Genomic DNA, 23,919 nt, shown 5'->3' with positions numbered 1-23,919 from the left:
CTGAAATGGACCAACATATCCAAATTCTTTTGATAACTTTTGTGAGGCTTGGTCTAAATATTGTCTGTGAGAATTTTGGTGAAGATTTGAATATTTTTGAAGAGTGTGAAACTTTTTATAATGTTTGGCTTTTCCATGAAATTGTGTCAAAAGTAAACATTTTTAGACCATAAGACCAAGGCCAAAAAGATGCATCTGAGTTTAGAGATTAATATTATGAAAGAATTTTGAGTCTAGGTCAATCTGGTAAGGAGAAATTGGCATAATTAACTTTTTTTTCCAATAGCGCTACCTTTGGGTGCAGTACCCCAAATTTTGGGTTATGGGCAAAGGGGGGTACTGGAAACCATACCTGAAAATTTGAAGAGTTTTGGAGTTACGGTTTAGGCTGCAGTATGACTTTGCTTGTCCTTTGATACAAGTCTCGTCTGACCCTGAGCATCCTCACATTCTGTCACCCTCCATCTTGCTGACCCAGAAATCGTGCACATCCTTCCCACCTTTGGGCAGCTGCAGTCCAAGGGAGATCTTAAGGAATCAGTGGAAACGTGTTCAGCTGCTGGCCGACGAGTTCTGGAACAGGTGTCGCAAGGAGTATCTTGGCACTTTGCAGTCGAGGCAGAAGTGGCAACACAAGAGACCAGGGGCCGTATTCACAAAGAATTTTAAGGCTAAAAGTAGCTCCTAAGTGGCGAATTTAGGAGCAACTCCTAAAAATAATGGGCGTGTCACTCCTAACTTTAGGACTCCTATTTTTTTTCACTAAAAGTAATTCACGAAGCATTTTAGACCTAAAAGTAGCACCTAAGTCTGGGACAGCCTAAAAGAAGTCGAGAGGACTCCTAACTCACTAAGACCTATTCACAAACAGCTTTTTGTGGCATTTCACGTTGCGATGTTTTGAAATGGGTATGCGCAACAGGAGCTTCCAATCGCGAGGGAACAATTTTGCATTGTAGGCATAAAAGGGATGCTATAACGCCACCAACAACAACCAGAACTACTCATTGTCAACATGTAAATTAAATGTAACGTTTCATTGTGAATCAAATTAAAATGTTCTCCTCTTTGCAAACGTAGGCATATGGTGACAGATTCATTTAATAATGTTGCAAAGATAGCCTAACCTACTGCATCAATCCGTAGGCCTATGTTTTATTAGGCTACTAGGCTATTTGTTTTGTCTTACTCTTTATCCATTTAGGCTAGGCCTTTTTATTCAGTTATTCATCATCTTCCGTCCTTTGCACTACTTGTGTAGCGCACGCATTCTCAGACCTGTCATCTGTCACTCATCATCGTAAGGGAGGTGTTTGGAATCATTCCCGCGTTACAATCATCAGCCAATCAAGGTGGTCACTTCAGTCAAGCTTGTGCATGAGTAATGATGTCATCTATATCAACGAAGACTCACTCTTAGTTTAGGAGTTGTAATTTTTCTTTACTAAGAGTAGATCTGAAAGGCTTTGTGAATAACTTTTAAGAGAAAACTCCTAGCTAAAATCTTTTCGTGCGATTTAGGAGTACTCCTAGTGGTAAGATAAAAGGCTTTGTGAATACGGCCCCAGATCTTAAGCCAGGAGACATAGTCCTTCTCAAGGAGAAACAGGCCAGAAGGAATGAGTGGCCTATGGGGGTCGTTGTTAAGACAGTCCCAAGCCAGATGGACTGATAAGAAAGGCTGAAGTCAAAGTTGTTCAGCAAGGGTCAACGAAGAACTATTACAGACCTATTTCAGAACTAGCAGTGTTTCCCACAGAATTGAATTATATTTGTGGTGGTAGGTTTGCAGAATTAACTTGAATGCAACAGTTTTTAACAAATTAGCACGGCGTGGTTATGATGCTAACCAGCTTTAAGCACAATTTAGTACAACCTGGAAAATCATTGTGTGGTGGTCAGTGTTGATATTGTGGTGGGCCGCCACAAATAAGTCAATGTATGGGAAACACTGACTAGTGTCTAGTATCCCCAGAGTAAGGTGTAATTTTAATGTGTTATGGTATCTCTAAAGATACCAGACGGGGAGTGTTCTGGCCTCTGCCAGCAGTTCACATGTTAGGGTATGTAGGGACTTTCATTTTGTCTATTGTTTACACTCTGCACTGTAGCTGCAGGAAGTCTGAGAAAGAAGAAGAAGAAAGTTAGACAGCATGGTTAAAAGCAGCATGGAAGTTTGTTGTTGTGCTCCTCCTTCTGTGTAACTGTTTGAAGGCATTCTCTGTAAGTAAATGTTCTCAAAGTAAATGAGATTAAGTTATGATGTTTGTGCCCTAGACAAATTAGATTAAGAATAGCATTATGATGTCCAGCTAGAGTTATAGCTAACCAGTTTGTTGTCCTGCTAGTTTCTGATAGCTTTTATATTGATTGCACCTGAGCCAAAGCTTTTATTTGTAAGATCCATATTGCCATGTATTTACTGTATGTGTATGTATCTGTATTTCAGTTTCACAATTTTCCATATAAAGAGTCATCTTCACCCTCGGTGTCCGGGACTTATTGTATGGAGTTGTTTAGCTTGCTGGATAGCTGAATTAGGACATTCTGTGATGCCAGTACACTTATTTTAGCAACTTTTTCAGTGAAAAATGTTGCAAAGTCATCTGCTGAGAGTGAAGTAGCTGATGGTGGTGGTGGAGGATTGAGAAGAGACTTGAAAGTGGAAAAAAGTTTTCCACTGTCAGTGGCGCTCTCAATCTTGCTCTGATAGAATGCCTTTTTTTGCAAGTGTAACAGTGGATGAAAAAGATGATAGCAAAGATTGGTAAAGATAGGTAAAATCATTTCCATAATGGCCATTGATTTACGCCATTTCCATCTCTTGATTTAAGCCGAAAGTTCCTTTCATACTGTGTCTATACTATTACTTCCTGTTGACTAGAAAAAACATACTTATAATCTTATTTCCTTCTGGATATTTCTATTTAATTATTTATTATATTTATTCATATGTATGTACCTATTTATTCTATTTATTTAACATTAGCAACTAATTTTGGGCTTAGTAACTAATGCTTAGGTGGGTTACCCCTGGGTTACCTATGTAGGCCTACATGAAGTCCATAAAGGGCCCATCATCAGCCACATCTGGGCTAACCCCATAGGGCCACCATGGCAACTGAGGACAAAATTAGTTGGGCCCCAGCTGGCTAGCCCAGATGGGCCCCACTCGTCAGCCCACAACCAACCCACACGGGCCCCTTATGAGTGTTACCTGGGATGCCCAGTTTCTAAACCTTTTATAATACGGATAGCGATGGCCATAGAATCCTGTGGCAGAGGAAGTAAGAAGATGAGTAAGGACATTCATAATAACAATGACAATGACAGACAGTAATGATGACAATAGGCTGAAAATAGTGGGTAGTTGCCTACACAGCTTCACAACTTGGCCCCCAATAAATGGTGGCTTTGTTACTACAGCATTGGCCAAAGTTATTAGTTTCTACAAAAATATGATTATGTTCTACAAAAATAAGGTTAACCTGATAATGTAGTAGCCTCTCGTTCATGTAATAATTTGTTACATTATCAGTACAGAGATTATTACATTATTGGAAAACGCACTTTATTACATTATCAGGGATTGATTATCACATTTTATTACATGTTTTTTTGGAATTATGAGGGGATTTTTATTACATTATTGGGAGTTTACATTATTTGAAAATTATTACATTATCAGTCTCTACAAACCTTTATATTGTCTTGAGAAATTGAAATTTGTCACTTCCAATGCCCCCATGTGTCCAAAGAATCTGGTAGCAATGCAGCCTTCACATCACAATATATCCAGTGAAGCACTAGACATAATTTCCTACCTTTGGCCTATAGCTAGAAAACAGTTACTTCATAAAGTTACATATAGCCCTATGTTTTTTTATTTGTTTTTAAATCAGGTTGGGCAGGTCTGATGTCACCATATTGGCTAAATACTATTCCGCTTTCCTTGGTTTTAACTCTGGGCACCACTAACTGACCTGATCTAGTAGCCTAGTTCTAGCAAACCTTTCAGCAATATTTAGGGCCCACACTATAGCATCTCAGTAAGAGATGCTAAGTAACAATCAGTAAGACCTTGGTCATTTTATAAACATGTTCATGCAATAAGGCCAGAAATCCCCTTGGGGATCAATAAAGTATCTATCTATCTATCTATCTATCTATCTATCTATCTATCTAAATCACATTTTTGTTTCAGTGACTACAGGTTTTCTAACTTTAGTGATCACAGGTGTATTCACTTTTGTATTTTGTTTAGTCCTACTTTGAGGCCTATATTTTCAATAGTCAAAATATAAATTTTGAATCATTATTGCACAGGCATGGACTTACTTCAGTTTAATAATAGGTCATATAGCCTATGTCCTTTTATGTGCGCTGAGATACCACTAGAGGGTGACAAATCTGTATTTAAATGCACCCGCTCAGTCTGCATGTAGCATTTCATTGTCCTGTAAATATCGATAGGCTAAACTTTTTCAACCAGCAAACTTACCAATGTGGCATATTGATGTATCTAACTGCATGTGACTTGTTACCATAGTTATGCACAATGTGCCTATTTTTTATTTCAGTTCTCTCTTTCTGTAGTCTGTTGGATATACTGCATAACATTAATATATCACAATGCAATTTGTCACAATATAGCCTATGACCACGCAGGCTTACTAGTGGGTGGTGTTAGGTTGACTATCCAAAATCTACTTTTAGTGAGCCATAGGCTAATTTTAGAAAATGACTTGTCAAGATTGGCTAGGCAACAGGAACACATAGCGGTGACGACATTTGCAATAGGCTAACCATACTAACCAAACTGGTTTGATGTGCATGTAGTTGAGGTGGTGAGACTAAAGCGCTAAAAGACGCGCAACCTTGGCAATATCAGGATACATTTTACCACATCTGCTAACCATGGCCAGGTCGCAGTGAGCTGTCAAAATGCCCTTACCCACAGTGCATTGTTTTTCCTTAGCCTCTTGCAATCGGATGGAGCTCATAGACAGTGAAAAGAGGTAGTCCTACGTCTGCATCCCTTTCTGCCTCCTCTGCCTCCCTCCCCCTCCTCGCTCAGGCGCTGCCTTATCCACTCGGCTTGTTATTACACTGAAATCGTTTTTTTGCTACAGTACAAGGTTTGCATGGACAATGATGCAATCAGCTGAGGATATGTTATTATAATACGGACGTGTATGTTAAGAGTGTGCCATTCAAGACAGCGATAATAAGGTAGGCCTAAGAGTTTATCATTAATCCATAATTCAATGACTTATTTCTCTTCTCTTTAATCTTAGGCTATAGCCGTCTCGAGAGTGGCGAGTGATGTAGTCATAGGCTTCAATGCCTGTCATGCTACTGATCATCTGGGTTTACAGACAGGCTATAGGCAGTGTCCAGTGAAATAGGCTAATGACATGGAGGATGCTCAGCAAAGCCACACAAGCCAGAACTTAATTACCATGATTCAAATAATCGTAGCCTACAGAAACGGAACAAGCACGAATAAGTAATAGGCTATTCTCATAATATTTTAAACACCCTGTATCCATTTATGGGTAACGAATGAAAACGCCTATACGGCAGTGAAGGGCCACGGGTAGGGTTAAACAAGTCCTAGGAAATCCGTGTCAATTAGCCTAAGCAAATTTCTTCACAAATTCGGTAAACTGCTATAAAGACCGCGACAGTGTCCATATCAATTGCGTATAGAATTTCAGTCACAGGACATTTTTCAACAGTCAATTTGTCGACTCCTTATGTAGCATATAGGCCTAATCGTGCATATGTGCGCCCATTACCCGTGATTTTGAACAAATGTGCATGAATAAGACTCATTGGTAAATGCATGTTTGTTGTTATCATAATAAAGCCTACAGGAAAGTTAGTAGGCCTAACAGTTAGGCTACGTCCCATCGTGATTTGAAGATGTCTGAAGATGCCACTATCAGCAAAAGACTCAATGTGTTCTGTCTCTATCACAGAAATCCTATCTTTAATAGCCATTTGACCTAGGCTTTGTTAGCTCCTATGTATTGATTACACATCTTTAGAATCTTGTGGCACTTTACCTGGGTTTTCTCCTTGATTGGCTGTGACATTTGATCAACATCTGATGTGCATTTTTTAGTTCATTTTATAGTTCTCTCCAGTGTGGAGTGTGATCCAATATTTTAAGTGTGGAGTGTGAGGCCATATTAAAGGGAGTCATGCCATACACTTCTCAGTTATTTTAATTAATAAGTTAATGAGTTAATTGTCTTGCTGATTCAGAAAAAACAGAGGGCATGTTTTTTTCTGAATTACTTACTTAATTCAGAAAAACAAATAATTGTAAGCATCAATGTTGTGCTTTGCCTGATGGCTATTGCTCATGAACATAATGCAGGCTATGGCTATATCTGCTTTTACTTTTTATTTGAGAAGGGTCCGACTGCAGAACCGTAGACCATAAGGCAACCGATCTACCACCACTGATCTATGGAGTGAGGATTGTCTCAAAATGATTTAACCCTTAGAACCCTAAGCTGTTTTAAGGGCATTTTCACTACCTTTATTCATAAGGATTTATTCTGGTCATTGTAAGTGCCACACACACATATTATATATTATTTTTTTCAGCAGAGTCTGAGTCATTCCATGCATTAGTACTAGCATTGATTTTATTTAGATTTTTAAAGAATTCAAATATAAAAAGCGTATTATAAAAAATCTTATATTTCAACATGTATCTCACCACAGCAAGCTCATAGCTCTACATGCATTTCATGTGTGTGTAGGGCAGACTGTCCTGAATCGGGCAATACAATTGCCATGTTGGAGGGATACTCTGGGGCTGAGCAATTTACAGAAATATGTGGTGTGTGATTTACGGAAATAAATGCCATTTTTTATTTAATGATGAAAAATTACCTTTCTGTGCTCCATATCTGTGACTCGAACTGATCTGACCTGACTTGACCCGAGGTTGCGTGTTAGCCTGCGTGCCTATGCACTCATAATGATTCTCAACTTTTTACTGGATTGCCATGAACAAAGTAAAGGCAAAAAAGGTGTTTCTTTGTTGAACAAATTGGGATGCAATGTGAGCCTTGAATTGGATGCCATGCAGGAATTTGCTAGGATCTTAAAACCGGATTATGAACATGCTTTGTTATAGAGAAACACACAATAGCGTTGGATTATAAACATGCTTTGCCACAAGAACAGACAAAAACGTGGGGTAAGCCCAGCTATATGAAGTTATTATTTTGCTGTCACTTCGTCTGTTTAATAACCCAGAATGATGTACTTGGTATCCTGTGTCTCCTCTTTCGCGAGTAATTCAAACGAGAGTAATGGGTGCGCAGGTGAACACAGAGAAGCATATACTGTAAATATGATGCAATTTGATTTAATTTCATGATTTTTTTTAATTTTCATACTTGATCGTACAGACAAGTGTGTAGTCTCTTTGGAAAGCCCCACTTCTGCTCTGTCATGCAATAAAGGTTTCATCTCGCTGCGATGAACATTTCCGGAGCAATGTAACAGAGAAGAAAGGGTGTGTTTTTTGACGCACTTTGCGTCAATCGGGTTCTAAGGGTTAAATATATATAAAAGGATATATATACATACATTTATAAATATCCAAATACAAAATGCTAATATAAAATGTGACATACAAATAAACACATTTATATAAATAAACGTGTCTTTGTAAATATATTTTCGAGATTTGAAAATAAATATGCTTGACTTTGTGATTAGTACATAGGTGCCTGCCATTGCACAGTGCCTGCTTCAAAGGCTACTGTTCCCACCTAGTTTGCCTATAATCAAATGATTGACCTCTTTGGAAAGCTAAGACACTGTTTATTGGGAAACAATCAGAATAACTGTTATGTACTGACATCGAGTTTCTGCCGGATTACAAGCATCTCTGAACTGACATAATTAAAACACACAAATAGCCTAACATAAAAGAAAACACCCCTCAAAGGTAAAGAAGTTGGTTACATACAAGTGCATGTGTGGGTGCACAATGTCCTTTAGTATGTATGTCAGTGGAAGTCTGAAGAGTTCTATGGTTCACCTTTTTTCACAAGTTCTTCTGTGTTAAATTCTCTAACATTTTATCTTATTTATTCACAGCGCACCTTAGTAGAAAACCTTTTTCATAAGGTATTCACATTTCAGCTTTATAGGGTTAGCTGGGAACTGCACAAACTTTGCATACAACTGAACAGTATGCATTTCTTTGCATTTTCCCTCTGTCTTTTATTACATAGAATGAACATTAATGGTAGTCCCACTAAGTAGATTTCATCTGGCATTTTGGGGCAAAGCACACTTTGGCTTCTGGGACAACAAAATAAAAGGCCATAGTTGTACATACAAAGAATGTTAGGCAGACAGGAGTAGGGGTTTTCGTGGGGGCATACACATTCATCCATGCATTTGGATTCATGTGTTGACAGAGCTGCTACTGTGCAAAGTCCTCTGCTCTCATTCTCACTCCTCACAAGGGCTAGCTTTGTATCACCAGCACTGCATCCTTGGCATAAAGATCAGCAAAAGCTGAAGCCAACATGGCATGCTGGGAAATGGACAGAGAGAAACGTATCCTCTGTTTTCACGCCACCTACCAGAAAAACAGCTCATGGAAAACCGAGCGAGGAGAGAGCAAGTGAAAGAATCAGGAGAGAATTCAATATCTTGATATGACCCCACAGATATAACAAGAAAGTGAGGGAGTTGCTTTTCAGGAACGAGAATCAGCCAGCAAGAAAAAAAATGGGAAGGGCCTTGATGATGATGCCTATAACACGGCATCGTACTTGAAAAATATGCCAGGGTGGCCCAGTAGTCCTTTAGTAGGAACATAAGCTCTATCCTGATGTAAAATCAATACTGTTTATTTTCTCTTACTTCCCCTCACAATACCCTCTTTTTGGCTTACTGACTGATAATGGTGTCGCTTCTCTTGCAAGACCACCTCTTGCCCATTCCCCATCTCAGTTTGTGTCACTTGTCCTCTTTATCTCTTTATGCATGTGAGTGAGTGACACCTTTTCTCGAAGCTCATGTCAAGATGCATTAATGATGCAGTAATTATTTACTGGTATTTGTTCACAAATATGGTAAAGAATTAGTGAGAACTTCACCTGTATTCTGTTCAGGCAACCACTATGGTGATTATCCCTGAAATCTGCAAGCCAGTTTCATTCTCCCTCAAAACTGGTGACATCAGTGGCATTGTGTTTTGTGATAAATCTGCACATTTTAGATGCTTTTTAATCAGCATCTTTCGATATGTCACACGTGTCAGGTGAATGGATTATCTTGGTGAAGGCGATGCTCACAGATTTGGTGTGAAAACAAAAGTGATTTTTTGTTTAGTATACTTCACAGCTAAGTTCTCTGTATGCCACACCAGACTATTCTCTATACTCTTAGGGATTCAGCTGTACTGTTACAGCTCCTGCTACTCTTTCAGACATAGACATCCCCTATACATCAAGACAGGGGGATTTTGTCAGTGTTGATAGTATCTTTGCAGCTTGCAATGCACCTAAGCCGCATCACTCTCCTCTCCAAGATGATCGAACCCATTCTCTGCTGGTACGCAGGACATGGGCAAAGCACAGGTAATTTTAGCCAATGTAGGGTACAAATTTGACAATTTCATAAATGAGCATTATATCTGCCTCCACATCAGAGGTTTTCCAAAAATGTAATGAACATTTTAAGAGAGGCTAGGCCTACATTTGCAATATTGACTTTTTAAACCATGCCAAACATATTTTAGCAAGGTATGCCAACCAAACTAAAATTATGATATGATATGATATGATATATCCTTATCAGAGATTTTCACAAAATTTAAATGAATGTTTTGAGAGGCTACATTGCAACATCGCCCACAGTATAGCCTACTCATAACCCTGCCAGTTAAAGCAAATCATTAATAACTATCTATATTTGAGTCACTAATAAAACAATTAAGGGCACTCTTTATTTCAATGTCTGATCCACTGTTTACTGTTGGTGATCCCCTGCTACTGCTAAGCAAGCGGTCGGAACATAATTTGATACCAAAGGTGTGAGTTCATGTTGCTTTGAATACAAGCATCTGATAAAGCCTATACTCACATACGCAACACTGTCAAATGTATTTTTCTCAAAGGGGTCAAATTCTGCTCAATTCCACATATAACTATGATTTTGGTTTAAATTAGTGAACTCTATGTTTTCATCTATGAGACCCACAATACATATAATATAATATTTGTGTGTGTGTGTATATTTGGTACTTTGGTAAATTTGAAGACTGTATATTTATGATGCTAATTCAGGTTGTGCCTGATGGTTTGCTGTTGGCATCTTCTTTTTGTTTGTGGCATTAGAGTTTTTTCCCTTCTGCTGCTTGCTGAGTGCCTGAAATATTTAACAAGGCTTTTGCTATTTTTGGAATGAAGTGCTCTCTCCCTGTCTCTCTCTTTCCCTCCCCTCTTTATTTTTCTTGCTCTATCTCCCTTCCGTTTTTATCTCACAATGGCTGCGTCTTACATGTTGTCTAAGAAATGTATGTGTTTGTTTGCACAAAGGAGCAGGCCATTTCTGTCTGTCATATTGACTCCAACCAGGGTAAGCTGAGGCTCTCATGAACATTTGTCTGATTTGTGGTTGAGGAGCCTACTTCTTTAGTGGCACCAACATGGTGCTATTATTCAGTCCAAAAGCATAATTTTCAAATCATCTTAGAACTTAGAAGCCTGAAGTGTTATTTCTCAGTTGTTAACAATGATCTAACAATATTGTCATGAAGTTGGCTGAAAACTATAGTCTTTCAGGGGAAGATGTAGGCCTACATATATTAGAAAGGGCAGGCCTAGAAACTGTTTTTGAATTTGAAATTAAATTATTTTGATGTATTTCAATAATATTAAATAGGATGATTCAATTGATTAAATCAGATAGATGAATGCATAATTATTATAATATAACAAGTAAGCAAGTCAAGCTAAGTCAAGTCATTTTATTTATATAGCACAATTTAAAACAACAGCAGTTGACTCAAAGTGCTTTACAGTTGAGGCAGTTAGGAGTTGACAATATAAAAAATGGTCCAGGTAGGAACAAAGTAGACTCGGTAAACCCAGCCCGATCTGCCAGCGATTTGATTTCGCCCTGCAGCTCAGACTGGAAACCTGTACATCTTTCTCTCCTGCTTCCGATAATTCCGTTCCATTCCGTTAATTTTGCGGGGACCAATCACAAACTGGCTTATCCACCTGGCATGCTATTGGCGGGTTTAACACAATGACGATAGAGAAGCGACGGCAAAGTCTCTCTCACGACTGTCAATCCAATTCCTTTTAACCTCTCGATGATGCTCAATGTGTTCTTTAGGTTAGCAAACAAATCGATCGAGGGGGTGTAAATACCACTCACTTTCATGTTTTTTTTTTGCACAACCTGCAAAAATCGCTCGATGCCATTGCTGCTTCTGTAGACCGCTGATCAATGCAACAAACCACCAACATGTTTGTTGACATGTTTCCTGACAGGAGTTTTCGCGCCACTCTGCAAACGTATGTCACCCGGATTGTTGGTCTGATTGTTGAATGTCTAACCAATTACGTACATCATTTGAACTATGCTGGTTGACCATGCCTGTTGTGCAGTAGAAAATACATAGCAGACTCCCCAGACCTATGTTCAATCTGAAAAGACTGAGCTTGGTCTGGTGATAGCCAGACTAGGGACAAAGATCAAAAGAGATAAAAAAAAACATATAATTCATAAAATATTAGATAAAAGAAAAGTTAAATAGGAACTAAAATAGTAAATAAAAAGAATACTACATACTAAAACATGAAATAAAGATGGAATAAAAAATGAAATACTTATGGATACAAATGTAAAAGTTAATTAAATAAGTAATAACAAAACTAGTGAATAAAATACTAAAGACTAAAAGATGAAATATGAAATAACATGAAATAAAAAGTGATAATAAACTAAAATATAGCCGTAAGTGGCAATGGCGGGCCCGAGCACCTGCGGGCCGCAACCCGTGACATGTCGGAATCCAACAAAGCACCGACGTGGTGCATTTGTGAAATGTACATATTTGATGCGTGTGCTATTTGTTTTTGTATTTTATTTTCTGCCACATGTACTTGCTTGACCAGGTGGGGACGCAATGCAAGGCAGGCACATTGGGTGTCATCATAATCATAATATTAACCTGAGAAATTTCAGACCATTCATTTTAAGCAAAGAACATTTCTGATACACTTTTTGGTTGGCCAGATGGTGGCGCTATGTTAGACATGGAAATTAGACATGTGAATATCATCACAATCATGATATCCAAAATTTGTGTAAACTTTCATATCAATCACTTAAGGCATTGTCCATTTCTGGCACATTTCCTGCTTGACCAGGTGGTGGCGCTATTCCAGGCAGGCCCATTGGGTGTCTAGATATCATCATAATCATAATATCTATTAACCTGAGAAGTTTCAGACCATTTATTCAAAGCATAGAGCATTTCTGGCACATTTCCGGCTTGGCCAGATGGTGGCGCTATGCTAGGCCTGTGAATTATGCATGTGAATATCATCACAATAATGATATCCAATATTTTATGAAGTTTCAGATCAATCACTTAAGGCATTGTCCATTTCTGGCACATTTCCTGCTTGGCCAGGTGGTGGCGCTATGCCAGGCAGGCCCATTGGGTGTCTGGATATCATCATAATCATGATATCTATTAACCTGAGAAGTTTCAGACCATTCATTCAATGCACTGTGATTTATGACACATTTCCTCTTTATGTGGTGAGATATTAAAATCATATGAAATATATAACATATCAAAAATCCCTTCACAATTTAACATCAGCGACATCTTGGCATAATGTTTGCCAAATTTCACATGAATCTGACAAACCGTCTAGGAGCAGTATGTTAAAATTGATCATGTGACATCAGTGTAATTGTCATTCTTTCTGTTGCCAGTTGGTGGCGCTATGCCAAACATGCATTATGGGCATGTGATTATTATCATTAACGTGGTCTTCAATGACCTGTGAAATATAAAACATTTCAAGCCATGCATGGTGAATTATGACACATTTATTGTTTATGTGGAAGGGTATTAAAATTAATAATTTCGCCATTTCGTCAAATTACAACATATCAAAAAAAGCTTTACAATTTATAACCAGGAACATCTCAGCGTCATGTATACCAACTTTGACATGAATCGGATCAACCGTCTAGGAGGAGTATGTTAAAATTGATCATGTCCACAACGAACAAAATCTCAATTACCTCACTTCCTGTGGGCGTGGCTAATGGCATGTTAATACAAAAGTTGATTGTTTTTGGGAGTTACATACACCCACCAAATTTGGTGTGTGTATCTAAAACTATATGCCAACCACAAGTCACAGTGACATAAGGGGGCGCTATGGAGTTCCTGGGCAACGCCCGGTGCCAAGGCTTTTCCCTTGTGTATTCACGGTACCTCTTGATGTGTGTGTCATTTTCACGTGTTTTCAGCGATGGGAAGCACCTCTTTTGGCATCACAATTCATCACATTTTAGTCCGCACAAAATCCCAAATACCTCACTTCCTGTTGGGCCGTCCCGGCCTCGCGCACCGTCGGTGCTCGGGCCCTAATGAAATTATCTAAACTAAAAAATAAACAGATAAAAACAGAAAATAGAAATGAGAAGGTGAAGAGTGTACCTTGAGAAGGACCGATATGGGACATCAGCCTGAGCTGAAAGCAAGGGTAAAAAGGTAGGTCTTTAAATTGGATTTAAAACTGCCAATAGTTGGGCATGACTTGATGTGAGTGGGAAGACTGTTCCAGAGCTGACAGTTTCCAGATTGTTATGAGATAAAAAAAAAACGTTTTACTATGGTTCTGAGTTGATAAAAGCACTACTAACAGAACTAGAAGAGCCAAATAATTATAACTTCAGTTTTGTTGTCATTTAGTTGGAGAATTTATTTGCCATCCATGATTTAATGTCATCCAGATAGTTCAACAGGTTTCAGTGTTTCCCACATAATTTGATTAAATTTATGGCGGGGGGGGTCTTAAGATTGTCTTGGTATTGTATAGGTCTAATTGAGTGCCTGTCACTTTAAGACGTTCGTGAGGGTAACACCGTTAAAAGGCTGCTGATGTGTTGCAATTGTGATGCAATTCATAACGTTTTCTATGTAGTTAGTTAAAATAAAGGTTGGTACTTCTCATTGGGACAAGCACTTTTGAGTCTTGGAAAACACTTTTCCATTTACATCGGGATTTTGCAAATATTCAGTGTCAGAGTCAATAAAATGAGCCCTGCATGAGTAACGAAATTGACAAGCAGCTGTAAGTAAGCATGCTAAACTTGCATCCAAACAGTATTCTAACGTTAGCTTTGAGATACTGCTTGATTGCATAACTTAACTTAGTTTAGTCTCCTCAATGTACTATGTTGTGATAAGACTTAGCAGTTAAAGCAACACCAAAGAACTTTCCCTCTGTCGCACGCATGCTATTTGTTTATCCAGCACCGGCTTTGCAAATAACGATGTCCACAGACAAGGTAGAATATGTTGCACGATTTATAAAAAAAAGTAGCCTACGATGTATTGCGACATCAGATGCAAGTCAAATTTGTAGTTTCTTATGTCTCATTCCATTGAACTACAGATCCGCTACCCGATCTGGGAAACTTATATAGTGCGGTTATAGCCGATAGAGGGCCGCGAAGCAAATGCAGAAGTGCCGTTCACCCTGTTACAAGTTGATGAACGACTGAAACGATTTTGGAAACATTATTTTAAGGTATAAAAAACTCTTTGGTGTTGCTTTAACTTTAATGCAGCAGTTTTGAACAAAACAAAATTTGTCACGATGCTAAGCGGATTTAGTAGCAATTTAGCCCGTCATCTTCTATGCAAAGCTTCTATATGGCAACAACAATCGTTCAACAATCATTACTTTTTTGTTAGATAGATACTTTATTGATCCCCAGGGGAAATTCAAGGTCTCAGCAGCATACAGACAACACAAACACATTCTTTAACAGCAGAAAGAGTAATTAAAGTATATAATATAAAAACACAACTAAGCAATAAGGACAGTAGAAGATAAAGAATATGCTAAATATACTAAAATACAAATTATACTAACACTTAATCTAAATCAATTCTAAAAACAGTATCCAGGAGGGAGGGGTTATGCATATGTGCTAATGTGCTAATATAGCACGCAAACAGTGAGGCAGAAAGACAGTGGTAAAAGTGGCTAGTGGACAGACAGTATCCAAACATGGAGGGGGTGAAGAGGCAGACAGACTATGCAGAGAAGTCTATCTCTCCTCTTCCCTTAAATGCACATGCAGAGTAGGGGCAGCGGGCTCGTTACGAGAGAGGGCGGGGCGGGGCAAGGAAAGGCTGTGTGCCTAAAAAGCACAGCTCAATGAAAGTATTTTATCTTATCTTTAATTTAAATAGTAGCCTACAACATAGAAGATTAATGTGTGGCGGCCGGTTTTGATTTCATATCGCCCCGCCACAGATTAGTCAACGTATGGGAAACACTGGGTTTGTAAGTGAGCAGGTATTATCTGACGTAGCTGGTAGGTATAACTGTGCATCATCCGCATAGCAATGACTTTGAATGTGGTATTTTTCAAGGATTGAATCAAGGGGTAGCATGTATAGAGAGAATAAAAGATCAAACCATGTGAAACGCCACATTTGATGCAGTTCCCTAATTTGACAGAGAAAGTTTGGTCTTTAAGATAGGAGGTAAACAATTTTATAATTGCGCCCTGTAGGCCAACTCTGTTCTCCAGGCGTTTTAAAAGGAGGTGGTCAATTGTATCAAAGGAAGCACTAAGATAAAGTAAGACTAAAATGGCACATGAACCAGAGTCAGTGCACAGCAAAATGTCGTTATGTACTTTCAACAAGGAAGATTCAGTGCTGTACAAAGATCTAAAACCAGACTGAAATGTGTCAAAAATATTAAAATTGTTCAGGTATGATGAGAGCTGTGAGAAAACAACTTTTTCCAGGATCTTAGACATGAATGGTAACTTATAGGTCTTATAGGAGATAGGTCTGTAATTCTTATGGTCACTGGATCATGGATGGTAGCATGTCTAAAACTGGGAGGGACAACACCATTTGCTAGAGAGCTATTTAGAATGGCTAAGATAAGGGGACAGATTACAGACAAAAGGCGTGATGGAACAGCATTTGAGGGGCAATAGGTGGGATATATGTATATATAATATGTGAGATGACCTCAGACAGCTGGGAGGATGTCACTTTTTTGACACCTCTTTGACACATCATTGTTTATTACTTTTGCAAAGTAATCTGCCCTAGCCACCTTTACAGAAAGTTGGTAGATTTTTAAATGGTCTTGTAAGATTTTGTATGAAACCTGCAATTTGTCTTTTTTCCATTTTCATTCCGTCTGCCTACAAGCTTCACGTAGGGTGTGGGTGGAATCATTCAGCCAAGGAGTCATTTAGACGTTTTAGTTTAAGAGGGGCTATAGTGTTCAAAGTGCCACAGGCTGAGTTGAAAAGATTAACTAGCTCAAGAGTGTCAGTGCAGGTGGATAGGGCTTCAGAGATATGAGTTAAAGAAATGTGAAGCTGTAGCTGAGTTTATAGATGGGTAGGAAGGGAGAGAAGGGTGTGGGCAGGACCATATACAACCAAATTCTACCAAGAAATGGTCTGACACAGCAATATTAAGATGTGAGACAGGAAAATCAGATGACAATACTAGATCCAGTATATTGGAGTTTGGAGCCAGGAGTTGCTAATTGCGAGAATCAATGCCCCCATCTCTGTATTTCCTATCCATATACATGGCATTCTAGACTAAATAACCTTATTTCCTGAGGGTTTTATGAAAAAATACTAAAAATTGTCAACGTCTACCAAAATGTAATATCTAAGCCTCTGTAGCACCTAGAAACATGAAATAAAAAGCATGCTGCGCTACGCAGCAACCAGTGGGAGATTCAATGTTGCGCTATGCAGCAACCAGTGGGAGATAGAATGTTGCGTCATGCAGCATCCAGCGTGAATAAACAGTGCCAAAGGGCTAATATTTGCAGGTCAGGCAAATATAGGGTATGATTTTAGGATAATTGGTTTCTTTTAGTGCTGAATTATGAAATTATTTCATAGGTATGTTTTCTTTCTTACAGTATTTTGTTTTACTTTTTGCCTCAGATAGGACAGTGAAGAGTGATGGGAAGTGAGTGGGGGAGATGGGCTAGGAACGGGAATTGACTGGGGGTCTGCGTGGGCACTTGGACCCAAATGTAGTATGGACGCTGCAGCCGCTTGCACCATAGCTCCCCCAGTATGGATACAAATATCAGACAAATATACAGGTCACATTATACGTGATTACAGAAGAATTGTATGAATAGCACAATAGTCTGAATAGCTGAGATTCTCAAATATTTACTTTTCAAAACAGAACATGTGTTAAATAGGTGGTATACCTTTTTGCTGTTCAGGACTGACAAAGATTTCCTGTAAGATGCAACTGCAACCAGTAACCATAACCCTCCTGATTGTTAAAAGCTATTGATCCCTGTCCCTCCTCTGCTCAGGCTGTCTGCTCCAGCTGCCTCTCTACACCATCTGTCCCTTCTCTATTACAATTCTCACATTCTCCACCCAATCGTTTAGAAAGAGGAGATGAAGGAGTGGAGTGAGTTGAGACAATATAAAGATTCACACAACCTATATCCAGACAGGGAGGTCACCAAATGGGGTAAAGGGAAAGGTTAACAGATGGGAATCTTACTCTGCAACCACACCCAGTCAACAAGGATCTGTGTTTTAACAACACAGAAATCTACAATCATGTTTCTCTCCCCCTCCTCAGAGGCACAAACAGAACAGGCTCCATAATAGCACATCAGGCCATTGTGAGAATATACACCTTTTAACTCATTGAATGCCAAGCTGTTTTCGGAAGCTTTGTCCTAGAGTGCCAGCAATCTAGACCATTGTTGATGCTCTCAGTGGGTGCAAACCGTGTATTTCTACACGCCTCTGTTCCTGAGAAATCCCAAGCTAAACAGTGGCTAGTTTTCATCAAAATCGCTGTTTTTTTCTAGAAATAGAGATATAACGTCTTTCATGAAATATGAAGTGTTGCCTGTAAACTTTCCGGGAAGTGATCAGCGAGACCTGGCAAGACTGCCACCTAGTGATAGACCCAACCGAGTTATGATAAAATGTCCAGGGGGTCGTTTCTAGAAAGCATCGTTTGCTAACTTGCGTCGCAACCTTGGTAGTACGCTCCATCGTTCTTGGATTTGGTGTTTCTAGAAAGGGTAGTTCGAACTCTCAATCGCAAACAAGGACGCAAAGTTTGGTCGTTTGAACTACTGCCCCTAGGCAGTCGCACTTGTGTCGTTCCTTGGTAGTTCCTGTTGGTGTCCGGAGCGCCTAACCAAAAATCACAACCGCCTAACCAAAATTTGCGAAGTGGATGTTTATCTCGTGACTTAATGATTGATCTATCCTGTAGCTTAATTTTGATTAAGACACTGACTCCCCTACTTGGGTCATTCTTGCTATTTATGTTAATTTAAGTATTGCCTTGCTTTTAGTATTATAATCTTCACAGACCCTTACATCAGCAGTGCTAAATGGTGTAGTGGCTAAAGTAGATGACTTATTATCCCAACGTTGTAGGTTCGATTTTCTTATGGTGTGAGATTGTCCTCTTGCTTCTCGCTACCTGCAGGTGAACTAGTGTGACACGTAGATTCAATTGTTTTTGACTGATGTATTGTACCTATGGTCTCTCGATGTAGAGTAACTATACATAAATATGTATGGTCAAAACCTATTGTGTCTCGTAGACCTACTCTTACTCAGAGATGAAAAGAAGAGATAGGATGCGAACTTGGGCTGAGCTCGCAGTGCACCGACGCGCTCCCGTTAAGCCACGAGACAGTTGACAAGCTATGGGATACCCAGACATTTGTCCAGGCTATATATTTTTTCCAACATAGATATTTAACACAAATAATGACTCATATTGGTCTTCTTAAGTTAACTGTTTTATATGCTTGCAATAGGTTTAGGTTTTGGCTGGTGGCAATGACAATGCCAGCATTAATCACTCGGTTTAGATTAGAAAAATGTCGACATAGGCCGTGACAGAACATTTCTAGGGGGTGGGGTATTACTCGTTGCCACTGTTTCCACCAATGATATGTATCGCTGCATCATCAACAACGTTGTTGGAACTACGGTGTTCGAACGACGGAGGTAGCGAATTGCGACACAGGTACGATGCTTTCTGGAAACAGGTGTAACAGTGTCGTTGTTTGGTCGCAAGTTGCGTCGTACCACGGTGGTTGAGCAACGTCGTTGCTAACTTTTCTAGAAACGACCCCCAGATTGTGCGTTTTCATGAGTTTTCGATCGTCATATATTTCATTTCCATTCATCACAGAGTTCCCAAAATCACATATAAGGTGTGTTACAGTGTCTAGTTTCGTAATTAAAAAAAAAGCTAAAAACATAATATTATGTTTTTGGCACTCAACGCATGGGAAGGAAAAACATAATATTACGTTTTTGGCACTCAATGAGATAAGTAATCACCAATACAACATCAAGTACTTTTCACAGTCATACGATTACTAATAGTCATACTTTTCATAGCCTGTCAGGAACTGTGGTAAACCCCATCAACTTACAACTCTGGAAAAAAATTGAGAGACCACTGCACATTTTGTCATCCTATGGTTGCTGAGTATCATTTGAATGAGTTGATGGTCATATTCAAATTTGCAGTGGTCTCTTATTTATGAATATGACCTGTATTTGAATTATATAAAATATTAACTTAAATTAATGCTATTTTAAGAAGATAATATGCCTAATGTTTGTGAACATTCTGTCATACAATATTCAGAACATCAGACCCTCTCTCACATAATGTGCTACACAACTTCTTGTACAGGCCACAAGGTTCTTTTGAAACTGGACTATTGCAATGAAATGTTCCTTCAAATGTAGTAAAACTATTACAGATGATTCCAAAAGCAGTAGTATTTAGTACTCCTCTATTACGTTCCCTACTTTGTCTTCGCATAGCAACTTGAATTAAATCCTTCAATCAGGCCTACAGGACACTTAATGGATCTGCACTTTCTATCATTCAGTGATAATCACAGTGCAAATCATATAGTTCTATGATTCAGTTTATTCCCCTTTTCACCACTGCAGTCCTCTGATAAGTGTTTGCTGTGTTGGCTTTCCATCCAAACTAATAGTTCATAATCAACAACTAAGTTGTTTGTGGTTCCTTGCTGGTGGAATGATTTACCTAGTGTTCTCCATTCTAGCGATTGTTGTGGGATTTTCAGGAGGCCATGAATCCAGTCATTGTTTGTAAATGTTCATGATTATTGTTGTTATGAAGACTTGGTATTATGTATTATTGTTATTAGAATTAGTCTATTGATTTTAAATGTGTTTGACTTAAACTGTTCATTTGAATGCTAATGTAATGTTTATTGTTAAAATATAAAATAAATATAGTATATAACATCAATGTTGCTATTGCACACACAGAAACACTCTCAAATACACAGCGCAGACTAGACAGTCACATGTTCTTTGTGAAGCCAGGGCACATCATGTGGTCGCTGTGCTGGTGACACAACTCATCTCTTTGTCATGCAAGAGGACGGAGAGGTATTTTTACTCACAAGGCTATGCCTGCTTCATAGGGGAATGTTATCTGGCCTGAGTAGACCTATTCATCTACAACCACTGCATGAACCTCAGGCTGAATCGCAGCCCAACAGTCTTTGGCACATAACAGAATATTACAGATGCATTCTATCAGGGTACCCAGACTTACTTAAGTGTTAGATAGTTTTAATGTTTGAATATATACAGTATAATGTACAGTTGCAATCTAAACATCAAAGTCGTTCTAGAGTGGCAAGTACAAGTTATTATGTCAACTAGTGTAGTAAATTGTATAGTAAACACTGTAATGAATTTCAGAATATAAATGAGATTATACAAAAAGTTAATACATCCAACATCCACGTGCAAAATGTATTCAATCCCTCAAAGTCAGTAAGAATCTACTTTCTTTTGACAGCATTTCATTTTAATCTTGACTCTGATCTCTTGTGCAAAGACTTCCGGTACAGTAATGCACTGTGCATACCATCAGGCTACTCAGCTACAAGTAGAGAGATAATTTCCCCTGTGGATATTCACTCCAAGTTGGCCAACTCTTCACTGCTGTAGCCCATTAACTACATATATCTTCCTGTAAAAACAAATTAAGTTCAACTTTATGCAGCAGAATTACTCACTACTTGAAAGCACACATTTTGTTCACGCAGGATGCATGCAGTAATTACATAATTTGTACTTGTTGCTGGTTACTAGCAAACAATGATTAGCTAATTTACCAACTGAAGACTTCAAGCCCATCATGGATATAAAACGTTTTTTTTTTGTAAACAAGAAAAACAAAGAATGGAGGCAGCAAAGCTAGAGGAGTTATTTCAGATGGGCAAGAACAAGGTTAATTGTTAATAAGGTTAATAAACACATTATTTGGGTGCACCCGATTTTTTTGAGATGTTTACATTAAGTATGCTATACGCATCCAAAACGACTGCTGTTCGGGGTGCGCATCTGCAATATGTTGGGTAGCCTACTCTGTAGCCTACTCTTGCTGCTCTTTCCTCTCTCCTTTTGTAGATATCCCAGGGGAGAAACCCTCGATTAATAGACCTATGACTTGACACTTCTGGCCTAAAAAAATGGATTGAAATGCGGATTGAAATGCGTGTCTCTCACGCATTGGGTGCCCTGTTTATGCCTATCGATATCTTCATATAGCCAATCTATACAAAATATCAGAAAATGGTTTTGCATTAGGCTTATAGCCTAGCTATAAGACTACCAAATTAATTAAACAAGAAAACTGCATGTGTTTTTCTTTCCTCCAATTGGAATTAATGAAATTACTGTGAGATTTCGCCAAATTTGGTTTTACTAATTTTGAGTAGGCTTAAACTGTTCGCCAGAGGCCATCATCTCTGGCCCCAGCTTGATAAAAAAAGTAGGTTGTGATTTAGCCTAGTCTACTGTTAACCTGACTCCGCCAGATGGATTTGCTCCGCATATCCATCTGGGAACTTTTCATTGAAGAACTTTTGGGAAGGGGCGGACATACTGGTTAGCTGATTGGATAAACCATCTGTCTATCACCACCTTTGTTGGTTATCGACGGGCCAAATCAACCAATTAGATGAACAAAGTATTCTTCTAATGCCGTTTAACATACAATTAAGTTAGGTAACGTGACAAACGTTAAGATGTTTTAACTTACCATTTATGAACCTAATCAACGACAATTCCCATCAAGTTTTCACGGTAGGCCCTACACTTCTGAAGAAAGTATATTCCTCCATTATGAACTGGAATCAGCCGTGGAGGATGTCTGTGTCGTTCATTCCTCCCAGCTGCATGGCTGAGACTCATAGCTTCACAGTTTACCCAGGAATACTTTCTAATTTGAATAAAACTTCTCTGTGGATGCCGTCATGTTGTTCGTTGCGTCACACCTCAACCCGCCTCAAAGCCAACGCTGATTGGACGTTCGTTTGGTGAACTGCTCCAAATTTTCTTTAACGGAAAGTATCCAGACTGATCTGCGAGTGAAACCCTGAAGCTCGCGAGATCAGGATGGTCTCACGAGGCTAGTCTACTGTATGACTTCAACGAGGTGATCTTTAGTATCTGTGGGGTTCCCAACCTTTTTCATTACCAGAACCGGTCATATTTCTGAGTATTTTGTGAGAGGTGGTGCTGATCATATTACCAGGGGTTCAGGGGTGTCTCCCCTGGGAAAATTTAGAAATTCTGGCTGGTAAATACACCATTTTAACGCAGTTTGGAAGGGGCAGAAATACTTTAACAGAGCAAGCAGGTGACGTAAGGTTATCACGCGTCATGTCATCGCCATAGGCTATTTGCTACGATGTAAGCTACTGTTAGGCCTACAACAAGTCACGATTTATAGGCTATCCAATCACTATGCTGTTTTCATGATTCAACATTACAGGAATCCACTTCATTCATTGTTTTAAATATCGTTGCTTACAGTAGTTCTAGCTACCCACGAATTTGTCAGTTTCACTTGCGCAGACGGCCTACACATTGAATGAGCACTCACAGCCTACCACTACCACCTAATGTTATGCCTCTATATTTTATGAATTAAGAAGTATGTATTGATCAGGGAAACATTTCGTTTTTTTTTCTTTTGGTCCGGGGTTCAGAGTCCTGCACGGGTCCAATTTTTTAAATCCGCACCCACCCGTACCCTTCATGTTTAAAACCGCATCCGACCCGTTTTCCGACACCAGAGCTAGTTAAAATCCGTACCCGACCCGACCCGCATTAAATAAAACTGACACCCGACCCGTACCGAGTTAAACAGACACGTTTAAGGAACTAATTACACAACCATTAACATTGCAGATCCAACTTCAGCTGAAGTTGACAGGCATATCCTACATGATGTATTGTGGTAGCCTGGCTACTTTTCAACACCCGAGTGATAACATTTTACCACTTTTCAAGCAGATGCGTCTACAAGGCTATCGCCACGCAAATGCCTAATTTAGAATTCAAACACGGCCTTGCACACACAACTTATTAACAGCAGTAGTAGGCTAGCCTACATTAAAAGAAGGAATGATTCGGTCATAACCTACACCGGATTATGCATTAGCCTGTGAAACTTTATGGAAATAGGCATAAGACGTGTGACACTATCCCGTTTATTTGAGTGCAAGATTGAATGGGGAAAATGTG

General features: G+C 39.0%; 1 protein-coding gene across 2 annotated transcripts in view; it reads left to right on the top strand.

Moving 5' to 3' along the window:
• The first annotated feature begins 5,095 nt into the window (after positions 1-5,095).
• The window catches only part of pcbp4 (poly(rC) binding protein 4), a 227,472-nt gene continuing 208,648 nt past the window's right edge, over positions 5,096-23,919 (top strand). For both annotated transcript variants that reach the window (XM_076267921.1, XM_076267920.1), the window contains exon 1: positions 5,096-5,232. The gene's annotated coding sequence lies outside the window, so the exon portion shown is untranslated. The remainder of the gene's footprint in view (positions 5,233-23,919) is intronic.

The sequence above is a fragment of the Alosa pseudoharengus genome, unplaced genomic scaffold (assembly GCF_046254945.1).
Source record: "Alosa pseudoharengus isolate Yale_2024_CS ecotype anadromous, Long Island Sound unplaced genomic scaffold, YU_APseudo_1.1 YU_APseudo_1.1_scf_5, whole genome shotgun sequence".
In the NCBI taxonomy this organism is placed as follows: domain Eukaryota; kingdom Metazoa; phylum Chordata; class Actinopteri; order Clupeiformes; family Clupeidae; genus Alosa; species Alosa pseudoharengus.
The sequence above is the reverse complement of the archived record's forward strand: the minus strand, read 5'-3'. Positions and strand labels throughout refer to the sequence as shown.